This window comes from Falco peregrinus, chromosome 8, assembly GCF_023634155.1.
Source record: "Falco peregrinus isolate bFalPer1 chromosome 8, bFalPer1.pri, whole genome shotgun sequence".
NCBI lineage: Eukaryota > Metazoa > Chordata > Aves > Falconiformes > Falconidae > Falco > Falco peregrinus.
In genome coordinates, this window is record NC_073728.1 from 65,213,839 (window position 1) to 65,228,723 (window position 14,885).

At 44.5% G+C, this 14,885-nt stretch overlaps 1 long non-coding RNA gene across 14 annotated transcripts in view; it reads left to right on the forward strand.

Moving 5' to 3' along the window:
• The window catches only part of LOC114011131 (uncharacterized), a 61,497-nt gene extending 47,208 nt beyond the window's left edge, over positions 1–14,289 (forward strand). For 5 of the 14 annotated variants that reach the window (XR_008748458.1, XR_003552900.2, XR_003552907.2 and 2 more), the window contains 3 exons: positions 6,077–6,131; positions 6,762–8,160; positions 8,297–14,289. This is a non-coding gene — a long non-coding RNA (uncharacterized LOC114011131). Of the gene's footprint in view, positions 1–4,890; positions 5,036–6,076; positions 6,132–6,761; positions 8,161–8,296 lie in introns of all 14 variants that reach the window. The other 9 variants (XR_008748463.1, XR_008748465.1, XR_008748467.1 and 6 more) reach the window with 9 other exon arrangements.
• Positions 14,290–14,885: the final 596 nt, after the last annotated feature.

The following is a 14,885-nucleotide window of genomic DNA, read 5'->3' on the forward strand; positions in this document are numbered from 1 at the left end:
CACCCATTCATTCTGCAAGGAGATACAATTTCTGAGTTACCAGTGTTTATTTTAACTTTGTTTCTTAAGGAAATGCTGTTTGCTCCTGAGCTCTGCCTTGGAGAGCGCATGGCTGTTGTTGAGCATGATGTGTTTTTCAGAGGTTCTTATGTTGAGCACACAGGCCTATTTAATTGTTCATGTAGCCTGGATCAGAGACACTTTTCCGTCTGAAGACAGACCTTCTAAAACTGTCTGCCATCCCGTGTGCTGCGTGCAGCGGGAGCTGCACTGGCAGCAGCAGGAGGAAGATGCCCTCATGCTGCAGAGCATCTCATCTCCTCAAGGTGTGGCAGCGAGAGTTGTGTGGGCAAGAATAAAGGGGGTTGCTTCTGAACTTCATCATATGCCCTCTCCATTTGATAAAGAGAAAATAGCTGGCAAATCAACAGTGATCTTAACCACTTCTGAGTTGGCATGGCCAATTGGAACTGATAATTGACATTTAAAAAAAATATGCAGTGCCTCAAATGTTGACATTAGCTCCACAGAAATTGGCTGTTTGTTAAAGACTGCCATTACTGACAATAAGCCAGACATTAATAAACATGCAGTTACTCACGGTCTTTTCTTTTGGCATCTCTAAGCTCCCTTGTTTCTGTTCCCTCTCCCCTGCCCCCCTTGCAGACGTTTTTGACAGGCTGTGGAGGAGATGCTGCTGACTTGCTACCTCAAGCTGGGAAATTGCCATCCTTGCATTGGACTGCCATGCAGTCATCAACTAAAAGCCTGTAGGACTTTGGCTGTTCAGTGTCAGATGATTTGTTATGAGAACTAATATGTAGTTTCTTTATTCCTCTGGATTTTTCTTTACTTATGCCAGCAAATAACACAGTAATTTTTGTCCTTTCTGCTCCACTAAAGGAGAAATAAAATAACATAGCATGCTTTTGCACGCATGTCAAGCAACAGAGGAAAAACTTAAGGGAAATATTCTCTCTAAGATGAATTTTAAGTTTTTTCTTGGCTAGAAAGAGCATATCTATTTCCTGATGCTGTTTTAAAGCTAGGTTTAGTTCACTGCCCAGTAATTTGTGACAGCTGTGGCTTGGGGCCAGCTGGGATCAGTAGGGCGGATGGGCTGCTCTGCCCTGGGCTTGGCAGCCTCTGCACCAAGGGTAAACATCGGTGTGAGCGTTTGTGTGACTAATGGATCTCAGGTCTGTGGCTTAAACCTGCTCATCACCACCATGCAGCTCCCAGCTCCTTGGTTCTGAGCTGGTAATGGGAGAAGGTTACCCTGGGGATGACCCAACCCTCCGTCAGCTATAGCCACCGGTGATGTGCACTGTCCTGAGCATCATTTCACCTGCAGATGTGCACCAGAAAGCACTGGCTCTTCACCTCTTTCCTCCAGCTGTGTGGAAGCTGTTTGCTATGGGTCTGCTCACAAAGCAGACAGACATGCACCCAGGTAATGCAATAAATGCAAAGACTGAATGCTTATCCTCTAGTGCTGGTTAATGAATAACTGGAAGAAGCCAGGATCAGCTGAAGACCCTTTGGTATACAAGACCAACAGCTAGAATGCCTCTCTGAATAAGAAAGGAAAAAAGCTTTGAGAAAAAACCTTGTGAAAAAGGCTGCTTATTCTGTAGCTAAGGTATGCCTTGTAGCTTTTAATATTTATGTCTCAAGATATATGCGTTCTGCTTCTGCAACCTGCTTGGGATGGCTCTGCAAGTGGTAGGAACCCAGCCAGAAAATTTCATGCTTCAAGCCCAGCCCAGCCCTTGGTGGCTTTTCCCCCTCTTCCCCTACCACCCAGGAAGAGCTGTCAGGAGGTTCAAAGGCATAACACAGGCACTCACGGAGGTAAATGCCAAGAGGAAAACACAGGATTTACTCTTCCCTTCAAAGGCACGTTGTGTGAGCTGGTGTGACCCAGGGAACCTGCCCTGTGCAGGGAGGGAAGCACAGCAGCACTGATGTGTTTGACCTCCTGGCTTCTGGATCCTGTCCCTCGGTGGGAGCCGGCACTGCGTGCTGCGCCTGAACCCCTGCATCCCTTGGGATAGGGGGAGGGCTGGCATGAAGGAAAGGGGGAGAAACACAGATTTTTCTCCATTTTCTCTCCTAGGTGTTTTTTGAATTGTATGGTTTCCTTAATCTTATGCTGATGGCAACATCTAATACTCATATTTTTGTGGAATACATGAGCTGAGGCACCAAAGCTATTAAAAATTGTCAGTCTGATAACTTTGAAGCATTCAGGAAAAATCCTTGAAACTATTCTACGTGCAAATATTTCAGCAGTTTTTACTTTGCTTTTAGTTGACCTGTACTAACTCTTCAAGAACAGTAAACTGGCAGATCTCTAAGATGTCACTTCTTTTCCAGTGCTGCTGTTTTGGGTCTGAAAAAATTAATTGGGCAACTTCCCCAGCACCAGTTGCAAAAAGCTGATTTTCCACACAGTGGTGACAGCTGCAGAGTGCTTATTGTCTCTGGGATGTTCAAATTATGAAGTCTGGGAAGCTGAGGATCAGAATTAGTTTTAGGTCAGGACGATGGCAGGTAAAATTGAGGTGTTAAGAGTGGGCAGAGCAGACATTAAATATTTCAGTGTGAGTTACAAACACATTTAAGGAAACTATTATGTTTCCTTAGCTGTCGCACACTCATATTTCAGTTCAGAGGTTCACAATGAGTGTTTTGATTATTTCATTTCTGTTAATGGGCTCTTATACTGTGTTGTAGTCCTACAATAAGAACATTTTATCATATAAAAATTGGATAGTTCTAACTAGTACTGCTAAATGGAGAGAACCTCCCTCTAAATTCATTCATGAGCTCTGCTTTGTGGACTCACCTCTGTTGGGATGTGAATCTATCTCCAAATAATTGATTTAATAAAATTAGTAACTAGATCTGTGTTGCACAAATCTCTCTCCCTTCCAGTTGGACCAGATGCATTTGAGTGTTCAGCTTTAATCTTTCTCTCTTCTTTTTTTTTTTTTTTTTTAAATGGCTTTCAGCTTGTTATTGTAGAGAGCCTTTTGCCTGATGCTGGCCATCCCCATTAATTTCACTTTTTTCCTGGCTGATCTTGATTTCTCTAGATACGACCATATGAAGACCACTTCAGATGAGCCTTTTTTTTTTTTTCCCTGATATGTTCAATGGGCTGACACATCTTGTTTGTGCCAGGCTTTTCCCTAATGTTCCTGCAGCACAGCACATCAGGCTTTCAGCCTGGGTGATAAAAGGAAAATTATTTTATTCAGACATTGCCAAGAGCCGCTGCACCAGCCAGTGGATGGTTTTCTTGTATTGAGACCCAACATGTTATTTGCTTCTTCCTCACTCCTTGCAGCACACACCAAGCATGCAAGTCCTGCTTTTTGCAGCAGGCTGAAGCCTTGGCTGAAAAGTCTTGGTGGGATGTGCGTGAAAGGATCCGGCAGCATTCGCACTTGCAGTCACTGACTTCTGAGGCTGCACGCAGATGGGAAGGTTTTTTTATATAAACAAATTATTTGAGAAGGTACTATCAAAATAAAGAAAACCCACACAACTTAATGACATTTGATAAGGTATGGTATTTCCTAAGTTTGCTGGAATGCAGCTGAGGGGTTGGTTTAAAAAGCAGCATTATTGCAAAGTGATCTGGACATTTGGTGTCAATTCCTAATGTCGCTGACTGTTCAATAGCAGGAGCCCAACTCCCCCCTCTCCTGTCACCGAGGGTCAGGAGGGATTTCTATAAAGCTGTTGCACTGATGTGGTACAAGCACAGTGTCAGTGCAATCAAACAGCCACAATGGCTTTACTTAATAAGAGTGTACAGTTTATTTTTTACATAGTAAATTTGCTATGATCTAGGTCAGTGCTTGTGACACCATATTCTCCTTCCAGAGTTTTTTGGTAAGCTTTAAAAAACAAAAGGCCCATCCCCTCTCCCCCACAAAATCAAAACTTGCAAGGGTTTTTGAACCTCAGGTTTTGGAAGGTCCCTACCCAGGTTTTGGCACTCAGCTTTTCAGGGGGAAAAAAGTTTGGATTTATTTTTCTGGCTTATGCTCATTGTCCTTTGCTTTGCAGAGTTGAGGGAAAAAAAGTATGCTTTCCTCCCCCTCAAATTTTGTTGTCTGTGAACTGTATTTTGCAAATAGGAAGGCTGCAAGGATAGCTGTGGTCAATAAGCACAGGCCAAAGGCGTAACTAGGAATATTGATTCGAAATGAAGGCTTGGTATAATAAATGTGCTGTCTGGGCGGAAGGCTGAATGTGTGGGACGGGGTGGAGTGTCCTTTTCTATTATTCTTGCAGTTTTTCAAAGCCAAGAAAGAATTGCGTTTTTTTTACTTTTTATATATTGAATCAGTTTGTGGTAATAAATTGCCAAATTCTCTGTCCTTGCAATGCTGCAGCCTCTAAAAGTAGGATTTTGCATTTCTTCCCGCGCCCCACCCCCCTAGGTCTTTGTTCAGAGCATCAGTTTGGCATGCTCATGTGCTAGCATTTGTCCTTGCCTACTTTCAAATTAATTTCATGTGACATGGTAAAAGTGGGGTGAGTAAATAGTTTAAATACTTGGCAAACTATATTTAATGGTGGTTGGTGAGGAAAGCAAATAGTAAAATTTGCTTTCTCCAGAAAGACTTACTGTGGCTGCTAGTTTGTCAGGTTGTATTTCTCAGTGCTGTGTCACGTTGAGTTACGCTGTGGGGTGGTGCTGAACTGCAGTTGCACAATATCACATCAGAGCTTCAAATGGCACTACTTTCTGCAAAGTATTTCAACCAAAATTCAAAGTATGATGCAAAGCCTCTGTGGTTACACAGGTGCTTTTACTGTGAGGCTATTTGCTGTGACTTTAAATACACTTCTAGGTTTCCTCTGCAACAGGCTCCAGCTCTTCCTGATGCCCTGCAGGATGTGCAGTGCTGGCCAGGGAGACGTGCTGGCCAAAGCTGCAGCAGATGAACGCTGGAGCTGGTGGTTCAGCTCCCAGTGGGGACAACCAGCTGCTATGCTACAGTATGGCAAAAAGGTGATGAAAAAGTCAGCCTGTCTCTTGCGCCTATAACCAAAATGTTGAAACCAAGTTGTGTTGACATGAACAAAACCCAGAATGCTTTCCCCAGGAGTTCTGTTTCCCAGGGCTGGTCAGAATCGCATCTCCCCATGGTGGACAGGTGGCTTCTCGCTGGCCATGCTTCAGGGCTTATTGTTGGAATAATGAATAATTCAAGCTAAGTTGCAACTCGGAAGCAGAGGTAGTGATGTTTTGTCCTTGCTTTCTTTAAATGAGAGTGCTGAGGCTTCACTATCTATCTCACTGCTCTTCTGCATGGGAAGATTTTTAAAAATCATGAACAGGGTTTTATGAGACATCAGAGTCAGGGCACTGGGTGCCTCCATTGCTATGGTGTTTCACAGCTGATCTATTATTACGGCGGCTTGCACTTTGTGCAAACCAATTAAAATGAATAAGTGTACTCTGATCTAATATTCAACTCATTTTTTGGCATGCAATCATTCATCATGAATGCACATAAAGCTGGAATTCAATTAATCAGCTCATACAATGAGCCTCTCTCTTGCTATTTTTTCCTAATACATTTTTTTCTGTGAATAAAAATGTAATTGTCATTGCAAAATATCGAACCAGAGCCACATAACAAATAACTATGGATTTGTAATTAAACCCAATAAAGCCTAAGATGAAGCATAGAAGACAGAGAGCTAAAATCCAATTAAAACTTATTATGAGAAATACAATGCCAGGATTGTTGGTTTTTTTTTTTTCCAGGCAGAGCGCAAAATACTCTGGTTTGTAACAAAACAGTTATTGGTTTTGATAATGAAATCCAAGGTATGATTCAATGACTTTGGGGTAAATAGCTAATGGCAGCAAAAGACAGTGACATACGAGGAAGGCCCAGGAACAGCTCCGTCATCTTCTGTTGTAATCAGAGGCAGGTTGCAGTTATTTCCCCTCCTGTCTATGTGATGCACTTGACTCTGAAGAAACAAGTTATTAATTCTTGTTACCCAGGATGGCATCTGATATTACTTGCATTTATTCTAGGAGAGGGGAGTGCTTCGTTTTAGAAGAGCTTTGGCTGTTTGTACAAGACACTGCGGTGAGTGCACATGGTGGCTCAGCACGCGCTCATCCAGAGGGGGAGGGGGGAACTGCCCAACCTTTTGCCAAAGATGCCAAAGGAGGGAGAAGCTGGAGACTCCTCATGTTCTGGGCAGTGTTTCCAGCTGCAGGAGCCCACCTTGCCGCTCGCCCTGCGTGCCCAGAGCCCAGCTCTGGGAGAAGGGATCTGTGCCAGTGCCTCGATGCAGCAATGCCGAGTGCTGCCAAGGAGTGGTGGGGAGGGGGAACCCAGCCCTCTCCCAAAACCTCAGCCTCCTTCGGAGGGCACAGGGGGGTGTTTGGAGCAGGGCACAGGGCAGAAGAGCCCAGGCTCAGCCCCAGTCCCCTCAGAGCAGCCAAACTGTCCTGGCCCTGCTGGTGCTCCAGCCTCCTTGCTAGTGGAGGTGCTGCGGCTGGGAATCTTACCTGTTCTTGTCCCAGCTGCTCCAGTTCAATGCAATAAACATTCACCCAGCCAAAAAGAGGGAGGGAAACAGTACTTCTGGTGGTTAGAGCCGAGCAGAGAGGGGCAAGTTCTATGTTTTGAGTGGAACCACAAAGAACTTTGTATGTTTTTGAAAAACACCTGAAAGGATGTCTGCCAATCCCTTTATCTCTCCTTACCCAGCAGGCTGATGCTCTGCTGTTCAACCTGCCATTTGCACTTGCCTCCTCCTGAGCGTAAGAAGTATTTCAAAGACCAACCCCATTGGAGTGGGCCACCAGCAGGGACAGGTGAGCAGAAGGTACGTACCCAAGTGCTTTCCATGGCTGGTCCATCCCTGCCGGCGATGCCAAAGCACCTTCCAGCAGTAGCCAGCACCCCGCAGGCTTGCTGCCGCCATGCGGACCATGTGAATTGATGTAGTATACACGCATGGGTCCATCTTTGGTTCTGTTTGCCTCTTGAGGATATTTATAGGGCCTGGACATGTCACAGAAGTTTGATCCTCCAGCTCTCCTTCCCAGCACGCTTTATCCTCCTGGTGCGTGCCTGACCAGGGAAATTGGTGCTGAGAACAGATCAGCACCGTCTGCCAAGGGAGAACGTTAAATTGCAGTGAACAACTTACAATCCACAGGGGGATAGAAGTGGCTTCTGTTTCTGGGAAAGAAGGAATACAAGAAAGCTTCAGCCTTGTCTAAGACTAACTTCATGCACTAGTCTGACTGCTTGTAATAGTTATTTCTCAAACAGAAATGGCTTACAAATATGAATTGTTTGGGGTTTTGATTTTTTGGGGGTTTTTTTTCCTTTCACTTTGTTCCTAGTCAGAAAGCTTCTTAGACATGGGAAACAAATGTTTGAAGTTCACCTAGACTGAAAACAACTGGACTTTGCACTTAAAATGAAGGGAAAAAAAGATCAGACTTTTCTTCCCAGATTTTTCATTGTTCCAAAATAACTACGATTATTCCCATTTTTTGTTTGTTACTGAGTTCTTCCATTCTGTAACATGTAATTCTCCTAACTGGCAGAGAGAATCAGATATGTCTGGCCTTTCATCCTGACCCCCATAATTTTTAAAAAGTTGATTATAAGCATGACTCCCTAGTACCCATTTTGTGTCTTTGTAGCATTAATGGTCTATTGAATAATACCCAACTCTATTGTTTATCCTTTTTATTTTTGCTAATGGCTGTCATCAGTTTTGCAGCTCTGTGTTTCTTTACCTTAATGTAAATCTGGTGTCGATCAGCCTGAGCAAAGCTGGGAACAGGAGAACAAGATGGAGCAGAGGATCGGTGTGGTCCAGGCAGAGATCTTCCCTCCATATTGTACATGCCTGTCATATTACTTCCATGTCTGGACATCCCCCATTTTCATGTTTTATATTCCAACTGCCATGACAACCGATGTCCTAACCACCAAGATGTTTATCTGAAGCCCCAACCACCCTCTGGGACCAGATAGCAGCCTGGACCCCAGCATGGAGGGAGCCCACAGGACATCCAGTTGCCAAACCTTTAATGATGTCTGATTCTGTGCAACCTGCTTCTTGTTCTGCTCCAAGGGCCAGATTAAGGTGGAGTGTCCCAGTGGTCGCGCAGGCTGTACCTGACACAACTGCACCCCAGAAATCCCTGTTGTGAAGCCTGGGGAAAGCTGGGGTGTTTTATAGGAAAACAGGTCACTCTTATTTTTATCAAACTTATTTTCAGAAATGTCCAAGATGTTGGGACTGATATTTTTCAGACAAATGAGCACAGAATGTGACATTTGTGTCCACCTGACCTCTTGTGTCCAAGCTATAAGCATCTGGGAAGTTCCAGATGGTGGGAGCCAGCAAGGAAAAGGCAAGCCTGATCCTTCTGCCTGTTCCTCTCAGCTGTTTTTGGCTGGAAATGTCAGATGAGCTGCAGGTAACTTTCCTTTGCATGTTAAGAAGTGGGTGAGCCCCCTCCACTTGGCTTCCATGGCTGCTGGCCTGGCTGGGGCAGGAGCTGTCCGGGAGGCTTTGCCGGCTCAGCTGGAGGGTGCCGCTCCTCTGGGCCATGCTGCTGCCCTTGATTTCGCAGGCTCTCCTTGGTGGCTTAAGTAACCGACAGCTCCAAGACCTCTCCTGTCACTGTTCATTCCTTGGAGTGCTCCATGGAGGGGAGAAACCTCAGCTTGTACACTTTGTGGAGAAGTTGCATAAAGGCAAAAGGCATCTATGGGTTAAATGCTGAATATTTCTGCAAAATCTGGCAGTCAGAGACGGGTTTTCAAAACAGTTCTTCTGTGCATGTAAGTGTCTGAAGTGGTTTTGAGCTCTTTGGGAAATGCAGCCCCTTACAGTGACCTTCAAGCAAGCAGGAAAGAATCAAGTCATGGACACCGTGGACAATGCCAGCTGGTCCCGGTAACGAGTAGCAAGCTCTTAGGAAAGCCTTGATTAAAATTCAGATATACTATAATCTCCCTTTCTTTTTCAGCTGTTATTAGCAACACCAACTATACAAAAGCAATAGGAAAATGAGGTGACTAGTCTCACCAGCCAGAGAGTAAGGGACGAAAGGCACTTGAAATCAGAGACCAAGATCCCAGTTTGCTTGTCTGAATTTGGTATGGAAAGAATACACTCTCTGGGTCATTCTGTATTTCTTATATTGCAACAAAACACTGAGCACTCAGCCTAGTGACTGTCAAACATTGTTATTTAACATAAATTAAGTAGTAAATAACAAGTATCAAAGTTGTCTGATGTAAACACAGTGGCAAATTAGTAAATTTGGGGTAGAGATTGAAACAGTGTTCAGTTATTTGCATATTACAGCCACATCCACCCCTTAGACGTCTTATGCCATGTATTAATTCACTCGCTACACAATTGCTGTCTCAAAAATCTGACCCTCATTTAGTAGCTTTAACCTCAGATCATTTGCCTGGTAGTTAATAATGCTCCTGCGGAGGTACTTGTGACGTGCGATTCATCCTTGCTTCGCAGGCTCTTCTTTAACAATTAACAGCATTAAGAACGCTCTTAATATTGTCAGCTACACAATCATTATTCAGATTTGGTGCTGGGGCTATAATTGGAACCATCTGTTTGAGGCTTTCTTTTCTGCTCCGGCTTGCTGGTGAAGCTGTCATCTCCTGCTTCTTCATATCAAGCAGAGCCCCGAGGTAAGAAAATGCAGTGCTGGAGGTGGCCACAACCCTGTGCTGCTTCCAGACATGAAACAAAGCTCAGGATTAATGATAAATGAATGTAATTATATTATATACTACTGACCATAATGACAGCACATGGTTTCTGTAAACATGCTGGCTGGTCTCTTGGGCATGGTAATGGGATGTATTCCCTCATTTCCCAGGCTCTTCAAGTGACAGGGCCCTGCTGCCTTAATAATTAACAGAGCAGGACAGGGTGCTTTGGCATCTCAGAGTGTGTGTGTGTTGGGGGGGGGGGGGACACCCAGCTGATCTTCAGCGCCTGCGCTGTGGTCTGACCAGCCCTTGGTCATGATGCACCCGAGCAGCCATGGGCAGGGCTGGACCCAGCACACCCCCTGGCCTCCTGCTGCGGTGCTTTGGGCTCCCCAGAAGGGAAGGGGGTTTTAAGGACTTCAGGTTTTGGGTTTGTGTGCTTCAGTGTGACCACTGGGACAAAGGAGCTTTATTTACCTACTTCAGCCTGTAATAAAGCCACAAGTCCAGACTAGGTCTCCACAGTCACTGCGGGGCAAGTTATTTTGCTGTTGTCTGTTCATACTGGTTGATAGAACATGACTGTCTGTTTCAGTGCCAGGAAACAAAAATACTTAATTTTCATTGAATGAATCCAGAGAAAACCAAACTACACAGTAGACTCTCTTTATCCTCTCCAATATGCAAACAGATTTATGGCCTGTGCTCGGTTTGGTAGCACCCTCTAACCTTTGTGATGGTCGTACTGAACCCAGTCATTCCACTGGCCAGATGGGTGGGAACTGTAATTAAGAATTTAACATAAGCATAAGTTTAAGCTTTTAGGTGCTGAAAGGCATGCTGGTATTCTAATTCAAGCAGACAAACCTGAGCTTGTTGTAAACCAGCCAGGTCCCACAGAGATAATAGCATACCTGCACCAGCGAAGGCTCTAGCAGATCATGTAAAACTAACGGAGACAGGGGCATGTCTCCAAGAGAAGCCTACGTGAGGCTTGAGCTTTTCTCATCCACAAAGCTAGCAAAATCTGAGCTGGCGAGCTCATACACTCAGTACCTCAATAGAGGTCAGTTGAGTCTTTGAATCTATACCCTAAAATCCTACTTAGATTTCATATTCTAACTCATTAAAATACCTTTGTCACTTTTCTATTTATATATTTGCATGTGTTTGTATGTTTGTACATATAAAAAGGTTTCTTAATTAAAAAGAAAAAAGTGGCATGGCATTTAAAGCCATGCTACACATTTAAATGAAGCTTTAAAAAAAAAAATAGAGGTTTTTGTAACAGACAGTAGATGAACTCTTCTATATTCCCTGTCCTAAAGGACAGTATTATAAACTCTGCTGTCAAGATACAAAGCCTCAAGGATGCTGCTCTATAAATCATACCCATTAGTAAGTGTGGTGTTGATTTTTCCTTGACTTTTGGACTATTTTAAACCAGCGTTCAATTATTCTTTCATGTGCTTGAGTACCTGCAGTGACTTTGACGTGGTGATGAAGGTAGCTGCCAGCCCAGCCAGCCTGACCCACCACTCGCCACGCCGCAACCTCCCGCTTCTCCAATTTCTCAGCTGAGCAGCCAAGTTGTACAGCTCTGACTCGATCCGCCGGCATCTCATTTGCTTCCCCGGCTGCATGGAGGGCTCAGACCACACGTACACAGTGATAACAGCTGACTTTGTTGGCCTCACATTAGGGAGCAGCTGTGCCTTCCAAAAGCAAAAACGATGGAAAAGAATAAACATTCTGGAGTTAAAATGATAAATTGGTGCCCACGTACAAGCAGAGGGAGGCAACAAGTGGATTCATTTAGCAGAGAAAATGCACGTATTTAACAGGGACTTCATCTTGCTGAATGCTGATGACTTCCACACCAGAAAGTATGAATTCTCCACAGCCAAGCCAAGGAAGCAACTCACAGGTGCCAGGCTGAGGGGTTGTTATTAATTTGCATTCAGCACCATGCAGAGAACTTTTTCCTTGAATTGGTTGCACCGCTGAGAATAAAAAACTCTTTTGGATAGAATAAGTTCCTAAGATTTCTTGAGGGTGGAGGAGAGCACTCTCCTCCCTTTTTCATGGGTACTGAAGACTTTCTTAGGAAGGATTATAGTCACTGCCTGCCCATGGGGAATGATTTCTCGCAAGCAGCAGGCCAGCCTGACCTTTGACACACCTTGCTGCGCCGAGCGCACGAGGGCCAGCAGTTCTGCTGGGTGCCCGCTGCGTGTGTGGGGAGGGGGTGCTCTGCCCTCCCCCAGTGGGACTTCTGTTGGCTTCAAACCTACCCAGCAAGCCAGCGCGATGCTGCCAAAGTCATCATCACTGCACAGCATGGGCTCCTGAAATTATGCAGAATTATGCATGCAAGTTGCTTTCTGAAATTAGCTGCACATGTTTATATTAACATGCAAATAAAGCAACTTCAAAATAAAACAAAAACATGAAAATGTCTATTCATTAAGTTCAGTTTTATGGCATAATTGATTTGTGTGGGGTGGGCATGTCTGGTGCTTTCTCTGATTACCTTCCTGATGCTGAAGAAATCCACAACAATCATACTGATAACAAACCATTTAAACATATTCAATTAAATTACTGGTAATTCTGAAATGGCTCAATATTGCACATGGGTTAGTTTAATTTTTATGTAAATTCTACCCCTGATTTAGCAAAGTCTTAATTGTTTAACAGCAGATTAGACTAAATTATTTTAATTGAATTTTATGTGAATTTTTTACCTCTGCCTTCAAGGAACCCATTCATAAAGCTTTTTCTTTCAGATGTTGTGTACAGAGAGAATTGCATGCTGGTGCCTGTTCTTCCGGCTTCACTTTAGGCCACTATATATTTCAAATCCAAGTAAAATCAAAATGTTGCTCATTTTGCAAGGGATGTTCAAATCAGAAAGGTAAATGCTGAATTTGGAAATGGAACTAGAGGAGAGAAAATGAGGGATCGAAGCTGGGGGACATTTATTCCTGAGGTTGAATACTGTGAGAGTTTTGGCTATTTTTCTCTTCCTTAGCTGTATTTTTGCATTGTTGAGATCTAGATCCCTTTGGGTTTGTGCTGCCATACTTTTGATGAGTATATACGTACCTACATGCACAATGCAGAAGTTGTTTAGGCTGCAGAATTAAGCAACGGAGACGTAAGTGCTGTTGTGCTGCAGGTCATGCCTGAGCAGAGCTGTGTGAGTACTAGCTAAGTAGTTCTCACGTGGGTTGCTGGAGCTGTGCTTGTGGGCTGAGCTTGTATTTTTTATTTTCCAGATGAAGGCAAAGTGCTCTGGGATGGTGAGTGATGCAAGAGAACAGGTTTTCTTTTCTGAAGGCCCATGACTACGCCCCACAATAAACTTTGCCTTCCCACTTCCTCAGAGATCAGAGATGCTGGTTATGACTGTAATCCCTAGTTTCCTGCTGGTTTTAATAAAAAAAGGGTTGTAAATTTTATTTTCTGTCACTACTGCTCAGAATTCCTCTTCTTATTATTTAGTTGATGTGTTGGATTTTGAACTGTTTCTGGCTGACAGCTTGCTTAGAAACAGCATCTAAATAGCATGTAAAACATTGGCATTGCCAGAATCCATTGCCATGGGCTCGATTTTGTGTTTCCGTGTGGCTCCCTGCTAGCCCTGGAAAGCTGAAATCATGAGCAGACACTAAATCTGGCACTTCACGTGGCAGCACAGGTTAGTGCAGCCCGTGCTGTGACAGCAGCAAGTCAGAGGCATAAATGCAAGAGGCAACAGGAGAAATCTGAAATCAGACTAGCAGGGTCTCCGCCACGATTCCTAGAGCACCAGGAGATGCTTCGCACGCACTGGCTGCAATCAGGGCAGCACTGAGGGAAGCAAGGTGGGCTTCACTCGCAAATGCCTTTCCTGCCTGTGTCCTGATTTCCATGTTCAGAGAAGAATCTTGTTCTGAATCCTGCCTGATTGTTCTTCTAGTAGAGTAGAGAGAGGATTGAAGCTATGCACTTTCTTCTTTATCTTTTTTTCTGGCTTTGTAATTCATCTTTAAACACCTAGCAGTCTGTCGTCGGATATCAAGAGATGCTTTTTCCCATGGAGCACAGTGTGGTGGCAGCAAAGGCAACAGAAGTTCATGCGACATCTGCCCATGTTCTGCTGCTTTTATTCTGGCACTCAGAAACTAAATTTGTGGAAGTTACATGTAAACAACAAATTAGCTCAGCTAGCATGTCACCCAGGCCACCTGAGACGTGGCTGCTCACCTCTCATCTGTTTCTAACTCTCCAAGCCACGACACTTGTCTTCTTCCATCGTGTCACCACTGCCCACGCGCTCCCCTGGCCAAGGCTGTGCTGGCCCTGCCTGTGCCGCTGTCGGCTCCCGGCTTCCGCCGCTCCCCCCATACCTCCTGCCCTTGCGTGCCCCTCACGCTGCCGTCCTTGTCTGGCAAACCCGTTCCCACCTCCCCTTCTGCTGCCTCCGCCAGGCCTTGGTGTGTGGCAAGGCTGCCTGTCCCTGCGGCAGGACCACGGGGTGCAGCTCCTGGAGCCCCAGGCACAGCTCCCGCTGCGTGGTGGGGCCAGCTGTCCTTCCCCAGGCAGCCAGCCACCGCAATGGGGACATGCAGCATATGGGGGCAGTGATAAGATTTGCTCTCTTTGGTTCTCAAAGCTTTGCTTTCTGTTTATTTTTGCCTCACTTTTTCTTTAACTATTCTATTAGTACAATATTTTAAATGCCGTAACCAAAATAATGTCAAAGGATTTTTACTTGGGTATGTGTGCCAACAATAATCATTGCTAAGTCTTGAACAATTGTAATAAAACAAGTATCTTGCTGCTAATGATACCTCATTTGTATTAAAGATGCTTTAGTAGAAGCAGTTTCTACAATTATTTCAACTAATGCTTATCTGCTATGCTGGATTTTGAAGTCAAAGTACAAGCATGGAAAATTGCAAGCTCTTCCACTTTACTCAGCAGCAGTGCAGGCATTCCAGAAGCCCAAGAGCCCTGCTTGCTTACACAGATCACTTCAGGAGATCAGAGCTACCTGTAGTGCAAATTAACAGTGTGAATTACACAGATCCAAGACCCAAACCCTCTGAATGTGGCAGTGGGTAATAACCG